Raw genomic sequence first — 12,577 nt, 5'->3', positions numbered from 1 at the left:
TTAAAATCTAGTACACGGTAAACACTATTACTTTTGAACTATTAATGTTGCTGTAAATTTGAATGGCTAGAAAAGGGTGGCAGATTGTGATCAAAAGGGAGCTGATCTACAGCTGCGTGTGAAATCATTGCTGATACTAAATGTGACAGAGAATGAAGCACACATTAATGTGCCCATACAGGATGATGTAGTGCTCCTGGGCCAGCAGTATTGGCATCGCCAAATGAATTCCCCTGAATCTGATTTAGAAGAACTTAAAAAGAACCCATATCACCTTTAGGGCATCTGCAAGGGCTGCTGGTTGGTACTGAGTTGTTTATTCATAATACCTTTCTCAGGCACCTCTAATTTGAAGGCTGAGTTCCCCTCCAATGGATTTGCCAGGACTGGTGAGGACATGCAGCAATCTTGGGAGCTGGGATGGGGGACCAGCCACTGATGCTGGCAGTGGCTCCTGGCCAAGGGAAGGCTCCTGGCATGTTGGTCTCCCCCTGGAAGAGGTGGTGGGGTGTGGGAAGGCCCTCAGTGGGGAAGCTGTCAGAGCACTGCACACACTCCCCCAGCACACCTCGCTAGACGTGCTACACACGTACCAGAGTTGTAATTAAATTCAGCTAAGCCCTGGTCAGCAGTTTTAGCTCACTGTGGTCTGTTACTCCAGTGCCATTCTAGAACAAATAAAGAAAAGGCATTGTGCATGTTGAATGGGAACACATGGGCAGGGATGGCCTTTTCTTTCCTGCATCCCAGTCCCCCTCTTTTTTGAGGCAGTGGGGTCCTGCAGCAGCCATCTGTTCTAAAAGCTACAGATTTAAGCAGCCAAATCTTGCTTAACCGTATCAGTCTGTATTTGTACAGGTCACTAATCTTCCCAGGCACACATCACAAAATGCAGGTAGTTAGTAAGCCCCTGATGGACTTGCACTGCCCGGGAAGCCATCAGTCTCAAACAGGGAGGGGACTCCTCCAGCCTCTGCCCTCGTGGCAGCTGCATGGCCAGGCAGGCTCACCCACAGACAGCTCAGGCATCCCTCAGCATCAGCTCAACACCCTTTTGCTTGCTCCCCAAGGAAACACCACTCCTGGCAGAACTGCCCAGGCCCCTGCTGACAGCCTGGACATGCCCATAGGCATGGGAAGGGCCAAGCCTGGAGAGCTGCCCTCTGAGCCACTGGTGACTGCCCCAGCCACTCGCCAAAGGAGAGTAAGTGGGTTTCCACAGCTCACTTATCAGTCCAGCCCTCTGTTTCCTTGCCTTTTATCACATATGCCTGAACAGGAGCTGTTTCAAAAAGGTACTTTTTTTTTCCCCAACATACAGATTTACATTTTTCAGAGACCTTTGAAGATGTAAATCGAACAAGATAAAATTTAAAGCTCCTTTTAATCAGCATCACAGCCCTGGTTTGTGCCATATGGAGGAGCAGAGGAACAAGTGGAGCTGAGAGTGGGATGGGCTGGGTGACGCACCAAACAGCCTCACCAGCGAGTTGCAACAGTGGAGGTAACCCCAAACAGGGAGATTTTACTGGGCACCATAGAGTACATGGTGATGGCCAGCACAACAGGGCATGATAGTGCCATCAGGGTGGCTGGAAAGAAATAGATTTTTCTCATTTAATCAACTGTATCATTTTACAGTCATGTTTTGTAGATTAACAATGAACAGAAGAGGCTACTGGTGCAAGTGCTTCAGAGACAGGGACTTCATCCTGCAAAAGGGTTATTGACAGCCCTGGCTGAAAACAGCAGGACAGTGTTCAAGCTGAACAAGCAGGGCCAGCTATGGGCTTTGAGCAGAGGTAATTTCCTGAATGTATCTGTGGGGAAAATGGTCGGAGTAGAAACAGCCCCAGTTGCTGCTGGAACGGCTGCTGCAGGCAGTGCTGTGCCAGGCAGTGCCTGGCTCTCACAAGCCTCTGCACAACAGCAGAAATGTAATACTCACCTCACTATGAGGACCAGCATCCAAACATTTCCTCAGTGAACTGTTGAAAGGAAAGCTAATGTCCCTTCATGGACAAAACTTTGCTACTCTTCTACTGGCCAGTTGTCAGCCTGAGTGATGGATGTGGTCTTGGGTATGGGGTTCCATGCCCAGGAGGAGGTGGTTCCACTGCAGGGTCACAGCACTTCATGTAGTGGGAAGGGCCTTAGGGATTTGCTCAGTCTGGCAGAGGTGTTGTGATGGGAGGGGGTAGGCTGGCTCCCCTTGCTCCCCATCCCTTCCAGTGTCACTCCAAAGCTTTTCAGTGTGGTAACTTTCAGCCAAGTGGAGCAGGGTCTGACCTGCTGAGTGGCCCTGTGGTTGCCAGATCACTGTCACAGGGCTGCTTGTGAGGGTGCAACCCCCGTCAGAGGTGGGAGCAGAACCTCCTGCTCACCTGAACACTGGTTCTCTCACTTCCCATAAAGCAGAGCAGAGCTTTATTCCAGGATTAGTCCCTAGGTACAGACACAGCTCCTTAAGGCACTGGGGCAGAATTCAGCTCGGTGGGGTCTCCACTGCTGTGCATAAAGAGCAGGAAAGTGGGAAGAGCTGTGGTACCTGACACAAAGCAAAACCAGAGATGAAAAGTAAGTTCAGACTTTACCTTCAGCTTCCCATACATTCAAACGGAGCTGGATTCCCTTCTCCGCCTTAAAAGCTCATCCAGCCCTGCCTGACTTTGAGCACTGAAGAAACATCAATTCTGCCACTCTTTTCCACCTCTCAGCCCTGTTGTTTTTTTTTCCCTCAGCAAGATTATTCTGAATGCAAACTGATGGGCTGAGAAGGACAGAGCTCTTCCCCAGCTCCCATCTAAGCCAGCAGAGGAGACCTGTGCCTCCCACCCATGTCCCCATGAGACTGGCTGCTGGGAAGCTCCCTTTGGGTGACAGCTCTTCTGGGGGCAGCTGGCCTTTCACAGCTCTGCAAATATCCAAACACTGACAGGGATTTCTAAAAATGGTATTGAAAATGTATTTTTACCATTGCAAGTGCTGTCAACCTTTGCTGAGATCTCTGGGCTGGCTTGCAAAGGAAGTGCACAATGCTGGGCACTAAAATAGAAAATATTTATTTAAAGAAGTTAAAAGTTCTAATGTCTTCTCTCTTCTGATAAGTGTAAATTACTGGCAGTTCAGTGCTGTGCTGAAATAAGTGGGGTGAGATTGTGGGAGAGCTCTTTTCAGTCAGAAATACACAACACTTTAATTGTCACCCACTTGTTTGCTTTTTAATGTGAACAAGGCTTCAGCACCTGCTACCCACACCCCCACCTGCTCTGGAGTGGCTCCAGCCAAGGCCCTCCAGCTTGCCCACAGGCAGGTTTTGAAAGAGCTACAAAATCACTGCTCAAGGAGCCGAATAGCTGCTCCTGTGTCTGTGACTGCAGCCTGGATAAAGGGCTCCACACTTTCCAAAGTGGCAAGCTAGCAAAGGAAATGTGGGAACACCCTGCTTTGCTTGTCTCTCATGAGGCATCACTGGGTTATAACACCCTCCCCAGCTCCTGTGGCGAGGACACGCCCGCACAGCAACAGCCATCACATACTGTAATGGAAGGGGGTCAGTCTTTGGGTTCTTCCTTCCCCAAATCCATGGTTGTTTTTGGAAGGGAAAGGGCCTCCCTCTATTTGAGGGTTTTCCAGAATCCTCTGCAGTGGCCAAATCCTGTTGCCACTGATATCCACTGGGAAAGCATCTGACTGATGCTGATTATTTCTGGAAGTTAGGTCCAAACACCCTGCAGGGGAGAGGAGCTGGACACCCCAGCAATGTTGTTGATGGGACCTCCAGAGCCATTAGACCACACAGCTCCTGAGAGCCACCTCTGGTTCTCTGTTACTTTGTACTGATATTCAGATTTACCTTGTATTTTTGCAATTTACTGTCAGGGAAATGGAATAATATTCCTTTCCCACTGTATTGGAGTCTAATCACCATCCTTAGCCATGTGCAGAGACCTGCATCCTGGAGCTGTAATTGCACCTGGGACACACCAAAATGCAGAATAACAACTCGATGCTAATGAGCTCTCTGTGTTGGCTCAGGATGTCGTCCTCCTTCCCAATGAAATTACTGCTGGTCTGCTCATGCTGCTTTTTCAAGTGTGTGCTAAGATTTGCAACCAGTTTGAGCAATTCCTAGTTTTGATTCAAGTTGTCTCCTGAAATATCCAACAAAGAAAGGCAAAGCCAGGACAACTAAGCAGAGATGAATGTGCTTTAACTGGAAAAAAAAAAAAAAAGACCTAAAGCTCTCTTTAATTTGCAGTTTATCTGCAATTTAAGGGAGTAAACACAGCCATGCTGAAGATGCCTAAACACAGCTTGGAGAGCCATTGAAATCTAGGTCAGGGTTTCAGTTGTGCCTGGGGATCTCATTACATGAATCAGGGAGATTCTGTGCTGCCCCAGGAGCCAGGCGGAGGACCCTTCTGAACCGGTACGATAAAACCAGGTAGGCTCCTGCACAATCAGCAGCAGCCCCACTGCAGACTGATAAACAGGGCACATAGACCATTGCTGTGCTGAAATTGCTAAATTATTCCAGAATCCCACCGGTCAGTCATGGCAAAGGCCTTTGACTCTCCAGCGGCTTCAGTCTGCAATTGTGCTCCAGGGAGCACCTCAAGCATTTGCCAGCAGTAACCAACTTGCCTTCCAGGTGCTTGGAGAGAGGTATAGAGCTGTCAATCTGATAGTTGTTCACAAAACACATAATTTGGGGGGAAAGAGAAAAAAAACCACTTGCATTGATCCATGTTCATTTGCTTTGCAATCCAAGTATATGAGTGCTGCAGAGCATGAGTCTATTCTGTATTTGAGACCCAGTCTGTGTTTGTGTTTTAAGCTAGTCTTCCAAGCAAAACATGTGAAAAGAGAACATTTAAACAGGAAGGGTTTGATATTTTTTTTTCCCTCATAAATTTCTTTAGGTCTTGTTACTGCTAATTACTGGAGATCTCAGCACAAGAGCTTTTCTTTCTAGCAAACCAGCTTCTCATGTTTCCTGCCCTTCAGTTAATCAGTTATAATCTCCTGCTCTGTTTGTTTATTTAACTTTTTTTAAAAGCTAATTGACTGTTTGTGACATGAGTCTGTCTGAGACTAGGAGAGCAGAGTTTGTTTGTGTGTACCCGCAGCACAGACAGCCGGTGGGCTCTGGCAGTGCCCACCACTTGCCACTGTGGCCTCTGTACGTTCCTCCCCTGATGCCCAGAGCCCACCAGCGTGCTCAGTGGGTGGGTTCAGCGCAGCCTCCTGGCTCAGTCCCCTCAGTGTGCCTGCCAGGGAGGCTGTTTTCCCTGGAGGCAGGCAGTGGCCGGCAGGGCTGGCAGGTAGGGCACAGGCAGCTGCCAGGGCTGATGGCTTGCAGCCTTGCCTAACCAAGGCAGAATCCCAGCTGGAGAGGGTGGTTGGCATCAAGAAAGGCAGGGACATGGATGGGAGCCATTGCAAGCCTGATCCTCTGATTCCTCTGGTGGGATGCAAAAGCAGATTAGCAAATAAAAATTTGAGGAGCTTTATAGTTCTGTGTCTCTGTTAATTGAAGAAAGATGTTTGTGGTGAGAGTGGTAGGCTTGTGTCCTCTTTTGCTCCACTGTCCCCCTGTTCCCTCCCTGGCACAGACACGCCCTTTGAAAGGCCAGGCACCTATTGCTCACTGTGAACACGTGGCACAGGACAGTGGGTGCACCCACAGCTCTTTATTCCCCTGTGCCCCGGGCAGACTTCACAAGACACAAACCAGCACGTCTGGGTGTCAGGGCTCTGCCCTCAGTATGGTTCCTACCCACGTGGTACTGTGCCTCCCAGCCCTGTACCAAAGAGGCCTCTCCCTTGCGTGTGCTCCCGACAGTGGCTGCCTCCCCACACAGTGCAAGCAGGTGCTCTGGGGTGTCACCCACAGACCCTCTGAGCAAGATTACGAGACGGCTTTTCTCAAAATCAGTATTTAGTTGATTGTGAGGATTTTTTTGACCCTGTGGTTTTTTGCCTTGACCATGCAAGAATAACTAAGCAATGCTGATTTTAATTTTTTTTTCTTTTTACCCTTTAAAATGGGTTCCTACATCAAATCAAACTTTGGCTCCCTTATAATTTCCTGTGGCATCACATGGCTATAGGCTCAAAGGATATGGCCAGTGGCAAAATCTTGCTGCCTAAGGGGACTTTCTGAAAGAATGGATCTGCTATGAAATATCTTAGTTATGCTCATGCATGCATATTATCATTACAAAAGAGACTTGTTTTTTTGGCAACTGAGTGCTCCTGGATTGTGTTTCAGCATTGGAGGAACAGGCTGAAGTGCAAAGACTCTTGAAAGGGTCCTACTTGAGTTTGTGGTATGACAAAACTACCCTTTAACCTCAGGCCATGAGGTATGAGGCACTCTCTGTTTCTAAAGCGACTTGAGACATTATGCACAGTTCTATAAAAATGCAAAATGGGGCTTCTGTATTACCCCCTATAGTTGAGGAGGTTTTGGAGCAATTGGTTCACCATTTGTTACCAAAAAAGCACTTCCCTAAAGCCACGGCTGCTGCATCTTCTTTTGCAGCAGGCTCTTTATTTTTGTGCTTATAACATTGCAGTTTATTTCCGTGGTAACAACTATAATGTGGTAATTTGCATCTATAATCACTGCTACTAGAAAAGGTAAAACTGTGACGATCTTTTTGAAAAAAATTATTTGAGCCCAACTGAAATTGCAAACTATAAAAAAATATTAATGGCTAGGGCATTAAATCATGACACAGTGAGCTGAGCATATGATTTTTATCGTCTCACTGCCACACTGAGGGGCAAGCCTGTGTAAAACGACTGGAGAGCTGAGACTGGGGATGAGGGAACACACAAGAACTCTCATTCATATTTTACTCAAGCTTTGCCAATGTTGTTCTCTGTTTTCCCTTCCTTGAGGACTGCAATTACTCATGTACTGTTTTCCTTCACTTTGCTAAGTGATGCACAAATTGTTCCTACATTCCAGGTTAGTTTCTGACGTCCCTCTCTTCTGTTTGCATGTGGATAATGAAGATGCTGCCCTGTTCATCAGGAAATGATTAGGCTGCTTGACTCCAACCTGAGCTGAAGGAGAGAAGTCACATCTAGGTCAGTGGAATTGCTATGGCTTACCACCAGCCCTGAACCAGGGTTTGCCTCAGCATTGCAAGTTGTTCAGTGGTTTTGCACATGTTTTATCTTTTACCTGTGTCCAAAATCTCAATGCTGTCCTTCACTGTCAAGTTTAGGCTGTAACGTGGGCTCTGCTGGGATGAACACTGCATACAGTCATTGAGAAACTAAGGTCAAAATGCATTTTTCTTGGTTCAAGTTCCAAAACCAACCACAGAGTGTCTTTCCTAGTTCTGTCTCCTGTGGGTTTTGCTTGCTGTAAATCTTTTAGAACATAGCAAAAGTTTTTTTTATTTTCTTGCATGTACACACACACTCTGGTTGGGTGATGAGACGCCTACAAAGGGTGTGTAGGACTTCACACTTGTCTGGTCTTCAATGCCATGTCTTGATTCAAATGATTCTCTGTTTTGATGAGTTGATTTAATCTATTTTAGCTAATACTTAGCAGAAGTCAGGCTACTGATAATATAGAACAAGTTAAGAAATCTGCTGTCCATATCCTTTGAGCTAAGAAATATACTGTCCACCTTTCACCTTGGTGAAAGGTGTTCCTCCCACGGCAGGGGGGTTGGATCTAGGTGGTATTTAGGGTCCCTTCTAGGCCATTCTGGGTTGGAAGGGACCATAATTCTATGCTTTTCTGAAAATCTTATATTTCCTCCATAAATAGAAGTAAGAAAGCTGGCACTAAGAAAAAAGAACAGGCTATCAGAGAGCTCAGTTTGACTGCTGTAGAAATGTCAGGTGATATGATTTTCTGTACATCACTGACTGCATAACCAGGTTGAGAAGTTAGACAGTTAGACTTCTCCGGAAAAGGCAAGACCCATGTGAGCCATCTGAACCCACACGTGGTCATGAGCAATTCATCCTTGCTCGAGGCACCCGGGCAAGCAAGTATCGCTTTTCTTCGTTGTGTGTGATGTGGGTTGAGAGTTAGAATTACGAAACAAACCTCTTTGCTTGCTGCTTTGTCTCTTCACGTTTTCATAGGCCAAAAAGAACAAAAATCCCACATCCAATAATACAAGTGTGGGCTTGCCTCAGCCCTGTGTTCCCTTGCCAAAGGGTGGTGAGAGGTCTCTTCCCAGCCCCTGAATGCTCCTAGGACATGCATGACCTACATCTCAGCTGGCCTGGGTCTGCCTCTTCTTCCTGTGTGCTGTTCTTGCCTGTGGTGCTCACCTACATCAGTACATGGATTTGGCAAGTATTTTGTGGCTTATATAGATGATCTGCAATCTGATAGTTAATGAATGGTCCTAATTAGAATACAGTTCTGAAGAGTTAGCTCTGTTTTAAATGTCCTGCTTTTCCTGTTGCATGATATTGCGGTCTCTTAAGAGCTATTGGAGTCACCACGTGACGTGCTCCTTGTGGCTTTATGTGTTTATTTTTTTTGCTTCATATTCAGAGTATTATCAATATTGATTCTCAAGACAGTTGGTTTGTTGTTTCTAGAGAGACATGTAAATTGAGCTACCTTCCATTTAATATTAACTGAAACTCCCTGAACATTATCATCTGCATGGCAACCAGAAGCCCATCTGTGCCTAACATCAATACTACAAAGTGAAGGAGCCTGCTTTTTACAGGATAAATACACACTGTGAAAATCCTTATCAGCTCTGAACAAGGGCTTGGTGGGAAAAGCCATCCCCTCCCTAACACCAGCTGCAGGTCACATCCTATTTCAGCTGTGAGTAATGGACAGCAGTGATTCACTCTGCAGCCAGTCTCATAAAAGTCCACTCCTTATTCTCAGAGATAAATAGGACTGATATTTTTATAGTCAAGTGTTGTTTCTGGTAAGTCCTTTCTAGGCCAGTTTAAACCAGCATGTGTAACCCCTCCTGGTTGATTCCCAGATTCATGCAAGCTGGCAGATCCACTGGAGTACTGGAATGGTGCTTTGGAGGGGACATGCTGGACAAGCCACACGGTCAGGATTGGGAACTGGGTACAAAACCACAAATATCAAAACTCAGGAGTGCTGAGCTCTCTTCTTTCAGTGAAAAATAAGTGTGTCAGGTGCTTGCTGGTGAGGAGGAAGCCTGGTCACCTGAGCACTGGCCACAGAGAGGATCTTCATACTTTCTGATGCTCTTCTGTCAAGGGGCGACATCAGTGTGGGCTCCCTGTTTGGGGCCTTGAATTCCCTCAAATTAATGGTGCTCTGCTGCTTATAAGAAATCAGGACAGTATTAATTTAGCTGTGTCTTAAATATTCCTTTTCTGTCTTTCTACATATATGGCTGCTTTAATGCTTTAATGCAGTATTTTCCATTAAGCATTTCTATGCAGTACAACAAAAATAAACACTCTTATAAAAACATGTGTAAGATTAAACTATTAAACGTGCTCAAAGTATACAGTTCATAAATTAAAAGTGCTTATGCTCATACTTTAGTATTGATTGCTAAGTTGATACAAGTAGGAGAACTTGCCCTTAGGAAACAAAAATCACGGTTCCTTAAGCTTTTCTTTGTCAGGAAGCCAAAAAGACAACATTACATGGAAATGTCACCATTTGTTCATGTCAAATATAGTTTATTCAATTAGATATTTTATAACTCTACTGAGTTATACAAAGGAGGTTAATATTTTTTATTGTTTTTCTTCATGCTGTGCCTCTCATATACACAGAGATAACGTAGCCTAGTAAAATATACAGTGTAATTTGGTAATGTGCTTATTGGATTCCAGCAAAAGTCTATGAGAAATTATTCAAGATTTTTGCTTCTTCAACTGAAATTTTCTTTCATTTTTTTGTTGTTTTGGTTTGGTTTTCTTTGGAGTTTTTTATTTTGTTTTCTTTGGGGACCTTTGGGGAATTTTTTTATTTTTTTTTAATAATCTTGCAAGGTTTTTGTTTTCTAGAAATGCTACAAAGAAGAAATCACTAGAAACACACTTGCATTTTTTCCTCTCAGAGTCAGGAAATAAGGACTTTCTGGAAAACGAGGACTTCAGATACATTCATGTTTTCATAAATTTGTCTATGGTTGCGAAACATATTTGACATCTTGCAAAATGATAAATACAAGAGGAGTGAGCCCAAGTTTACAGTAACTTGCCTTTTGAAAGTGTCTTACTGAAGGTACAGATGAGTTCTGGTTTTATGGATACGGTTTAAGTTAGCAAAAAAATATTCCTTTTTCCTTGTGGAGTTGGTTTTCTGCCCAACTGGAGGCTGAAGCTCCACTCAGCTCCAGCTGTCAGATAAATGCCACCACTGATGCAACGGAGAGAGGTGGGAGCACACAGCCAGTGAGAGGGAAAGGAGAGGATCAGTGACATCAACTTCAGGCTCACTTAACAAGCGATGGAACTTCAGCCAAAGCAGCTGGGTAAAGCTATGGGCGTGCTCCCAAGTTTTACTGAACTGAGGCAGTGGTACCATGCCCTGTAAAATGGCCTTGCCACAGGTGTAAAGGAAAAGGAGAAGCCAGGCTCTTCGGCTGACTTTAGGCTGAGAACCACCTTTGTGGTCCACGGTACTTCTTAAAAGTACCCGTGAGCACTTTCATTGTGTGAATCCGCAGGAGGTGACGTTTCTTGAAAGAACCAACACCCTTCCTGGAAAAATTGCAACAGTTCAGAAAAGGTGAAAGTTGAGCACTGCCACCCTCTTCCTCTTGCGTAATTTGATTAGCTCATCCCCTGAGGCAGCAGGAGCTGCTGTCCCCACAATGCTGGGTTTAGGGCTTTTTTTAAGTCCTATGTTGTATTAGGACATATTTGAACTTGATTGAGGACATGAAACCAACTGCCATTTGGCAAGCCATGCAGATTGGAGATAATTTTTGTTCTCTGTTAAACTACCTGCCTGTGGTATTTTTGTGCTGCCCAGGATTTAATCTCAGCTTGCTCAGGAGATGCTAAACACGTTTGTCTGGAACTGTGCTGGCTGCTGACCAATGGGCAACAGCAGCAGTGTGTCACCAGTCTGATTACTCCTCCCCCCAGCAGGGACAGCTGCTGTGCTGTGACAGAGACAGACCCCAAGGCCAAGGCTTCCCATGATTACCACATCCCTGAGTACATGGGAGGAGCATTGAAGGGGTCTCTCACAGTGGGTACAGCTTTGGGCTGCCTGGCTGGTAAGGAGTTAGTGGGACTGACAGGCAGAAACCCCTCCATGAGCTTGCAGGCCAAACAAAGGAACAGAAATGCTGGAAATGATGGTGTGCTGTGGCACAGTTTGTGGAGCGGCCTCTGGGAGGGACGCCGCAAACTGTGATGACTAAGAGTGGCCTGGAAGCTAAATCAAGTGTAACTAAGGGTGCAGATTCATGAAATGCTTAATCCAAGTTAAATGCAAGCTGTTTCCAACACAGGTGGCCCCTCCACATCTCACATGTGCATTCCTACCCTCTCTGTCTGTCGCCTCTGGGTGTCCTCAGGCTGTGGGTTGACTCAGATCACATTGCTCACCCAGTGCAAAGCAGCAGCACTGTAGGTTTGGTTTGTGTCAGGCCATAGCTATGCATACGAGAATCTGACCTAGGAGGCCCCTTCTGGTAGGGCAGAGGGAGAAATGCTGTTCTGTTTGGTAGCTTTCAGTTAGACAGCATTGAGTAAAAGGAAACTGCACTACACAGAAGCCAATTTGAATAATGCTCAGGGCTGAACTGGATTCAGCAGCTTAGGAGACTAAAAAACAGAAAACCACTGGAAACTCCTCTTAGCTACTTTGTGTAGGAAGCACACAAAACCTGGAGCCTTGCACTAAGCTCCAGCAAGAAGGGCTGTAGACAGAGGAGCCTTCTTTCGGAGACATCACTTGAAAGAAACCAGCCAGCCATAAGTGGTTTGATGGGGTTTGCTGATACATTTATACAGGTCAACAATCTGGAGGCCAGGAAAGAGCTCTGGTTTCCAGATAAATGCCCTCTCTTGCATTCACTTTATTACTGGTCACAGTTCTCTTCCATTCCCTTTATTCCTTCTTGCTCCGGTTTCAGGACAGGGATGTGGCAGAGTTTGAACAGGTCTGGTGGTTGCTCATCGCTTGCACAGTGCTGTGAAGGAACACAACCACAGCATTGAAATCCAAACTAAATACCCTTTCATTACTGCCTACTTATGCTTTGATTTTAAACACAGCTTTTTCTATTCCAAATGTAAACACTTCCCAGGTTTATCACCTCTGGTTTCTGCAAATGGATGCTTCTTTCAGGAAAAAAGTGGAAGAGCAGCATTCTTCCCGGGTAAGTTCCCAGGGCAGGAGATTGCTTCTCTGCAGTGAGAAGCCTGTGGTGATTACTTCTTCCAGTCTTGTCAGATGAGTGTAGTTGCAGAGTGGTAACAAAAGCTGTTATAGCACTTCTGAGAGGAGCAGTGACTCAGGGAAATTTTGGGAAGATGCAGGTGGGAGCTGAAAGTGAGGGATAGGAGAAGATTTCTAGGTTTAATCTCTGATGGAAAAAACAAACCAAATCAA

The sequence above is a fragment of the Pipra filicauda genome, unplaced genomic scaffold (genome assembly GCF_003945595.2).
Source record: "Pipra filicauda isolate LSUMZ 115617 unplaced genomic scaffold, ASM394559v2 scaffold199_size1391877_pilon, whole genome shotgun sequence".
Lineage (NCBI taxonomy): Eukaryota > Metazoa > Chordata > Aves > Passeriformes > Pipridae > Pipra > Pipra filicauda.
This window is presented reverse-complemented; position numbering follows the sequence as displayed.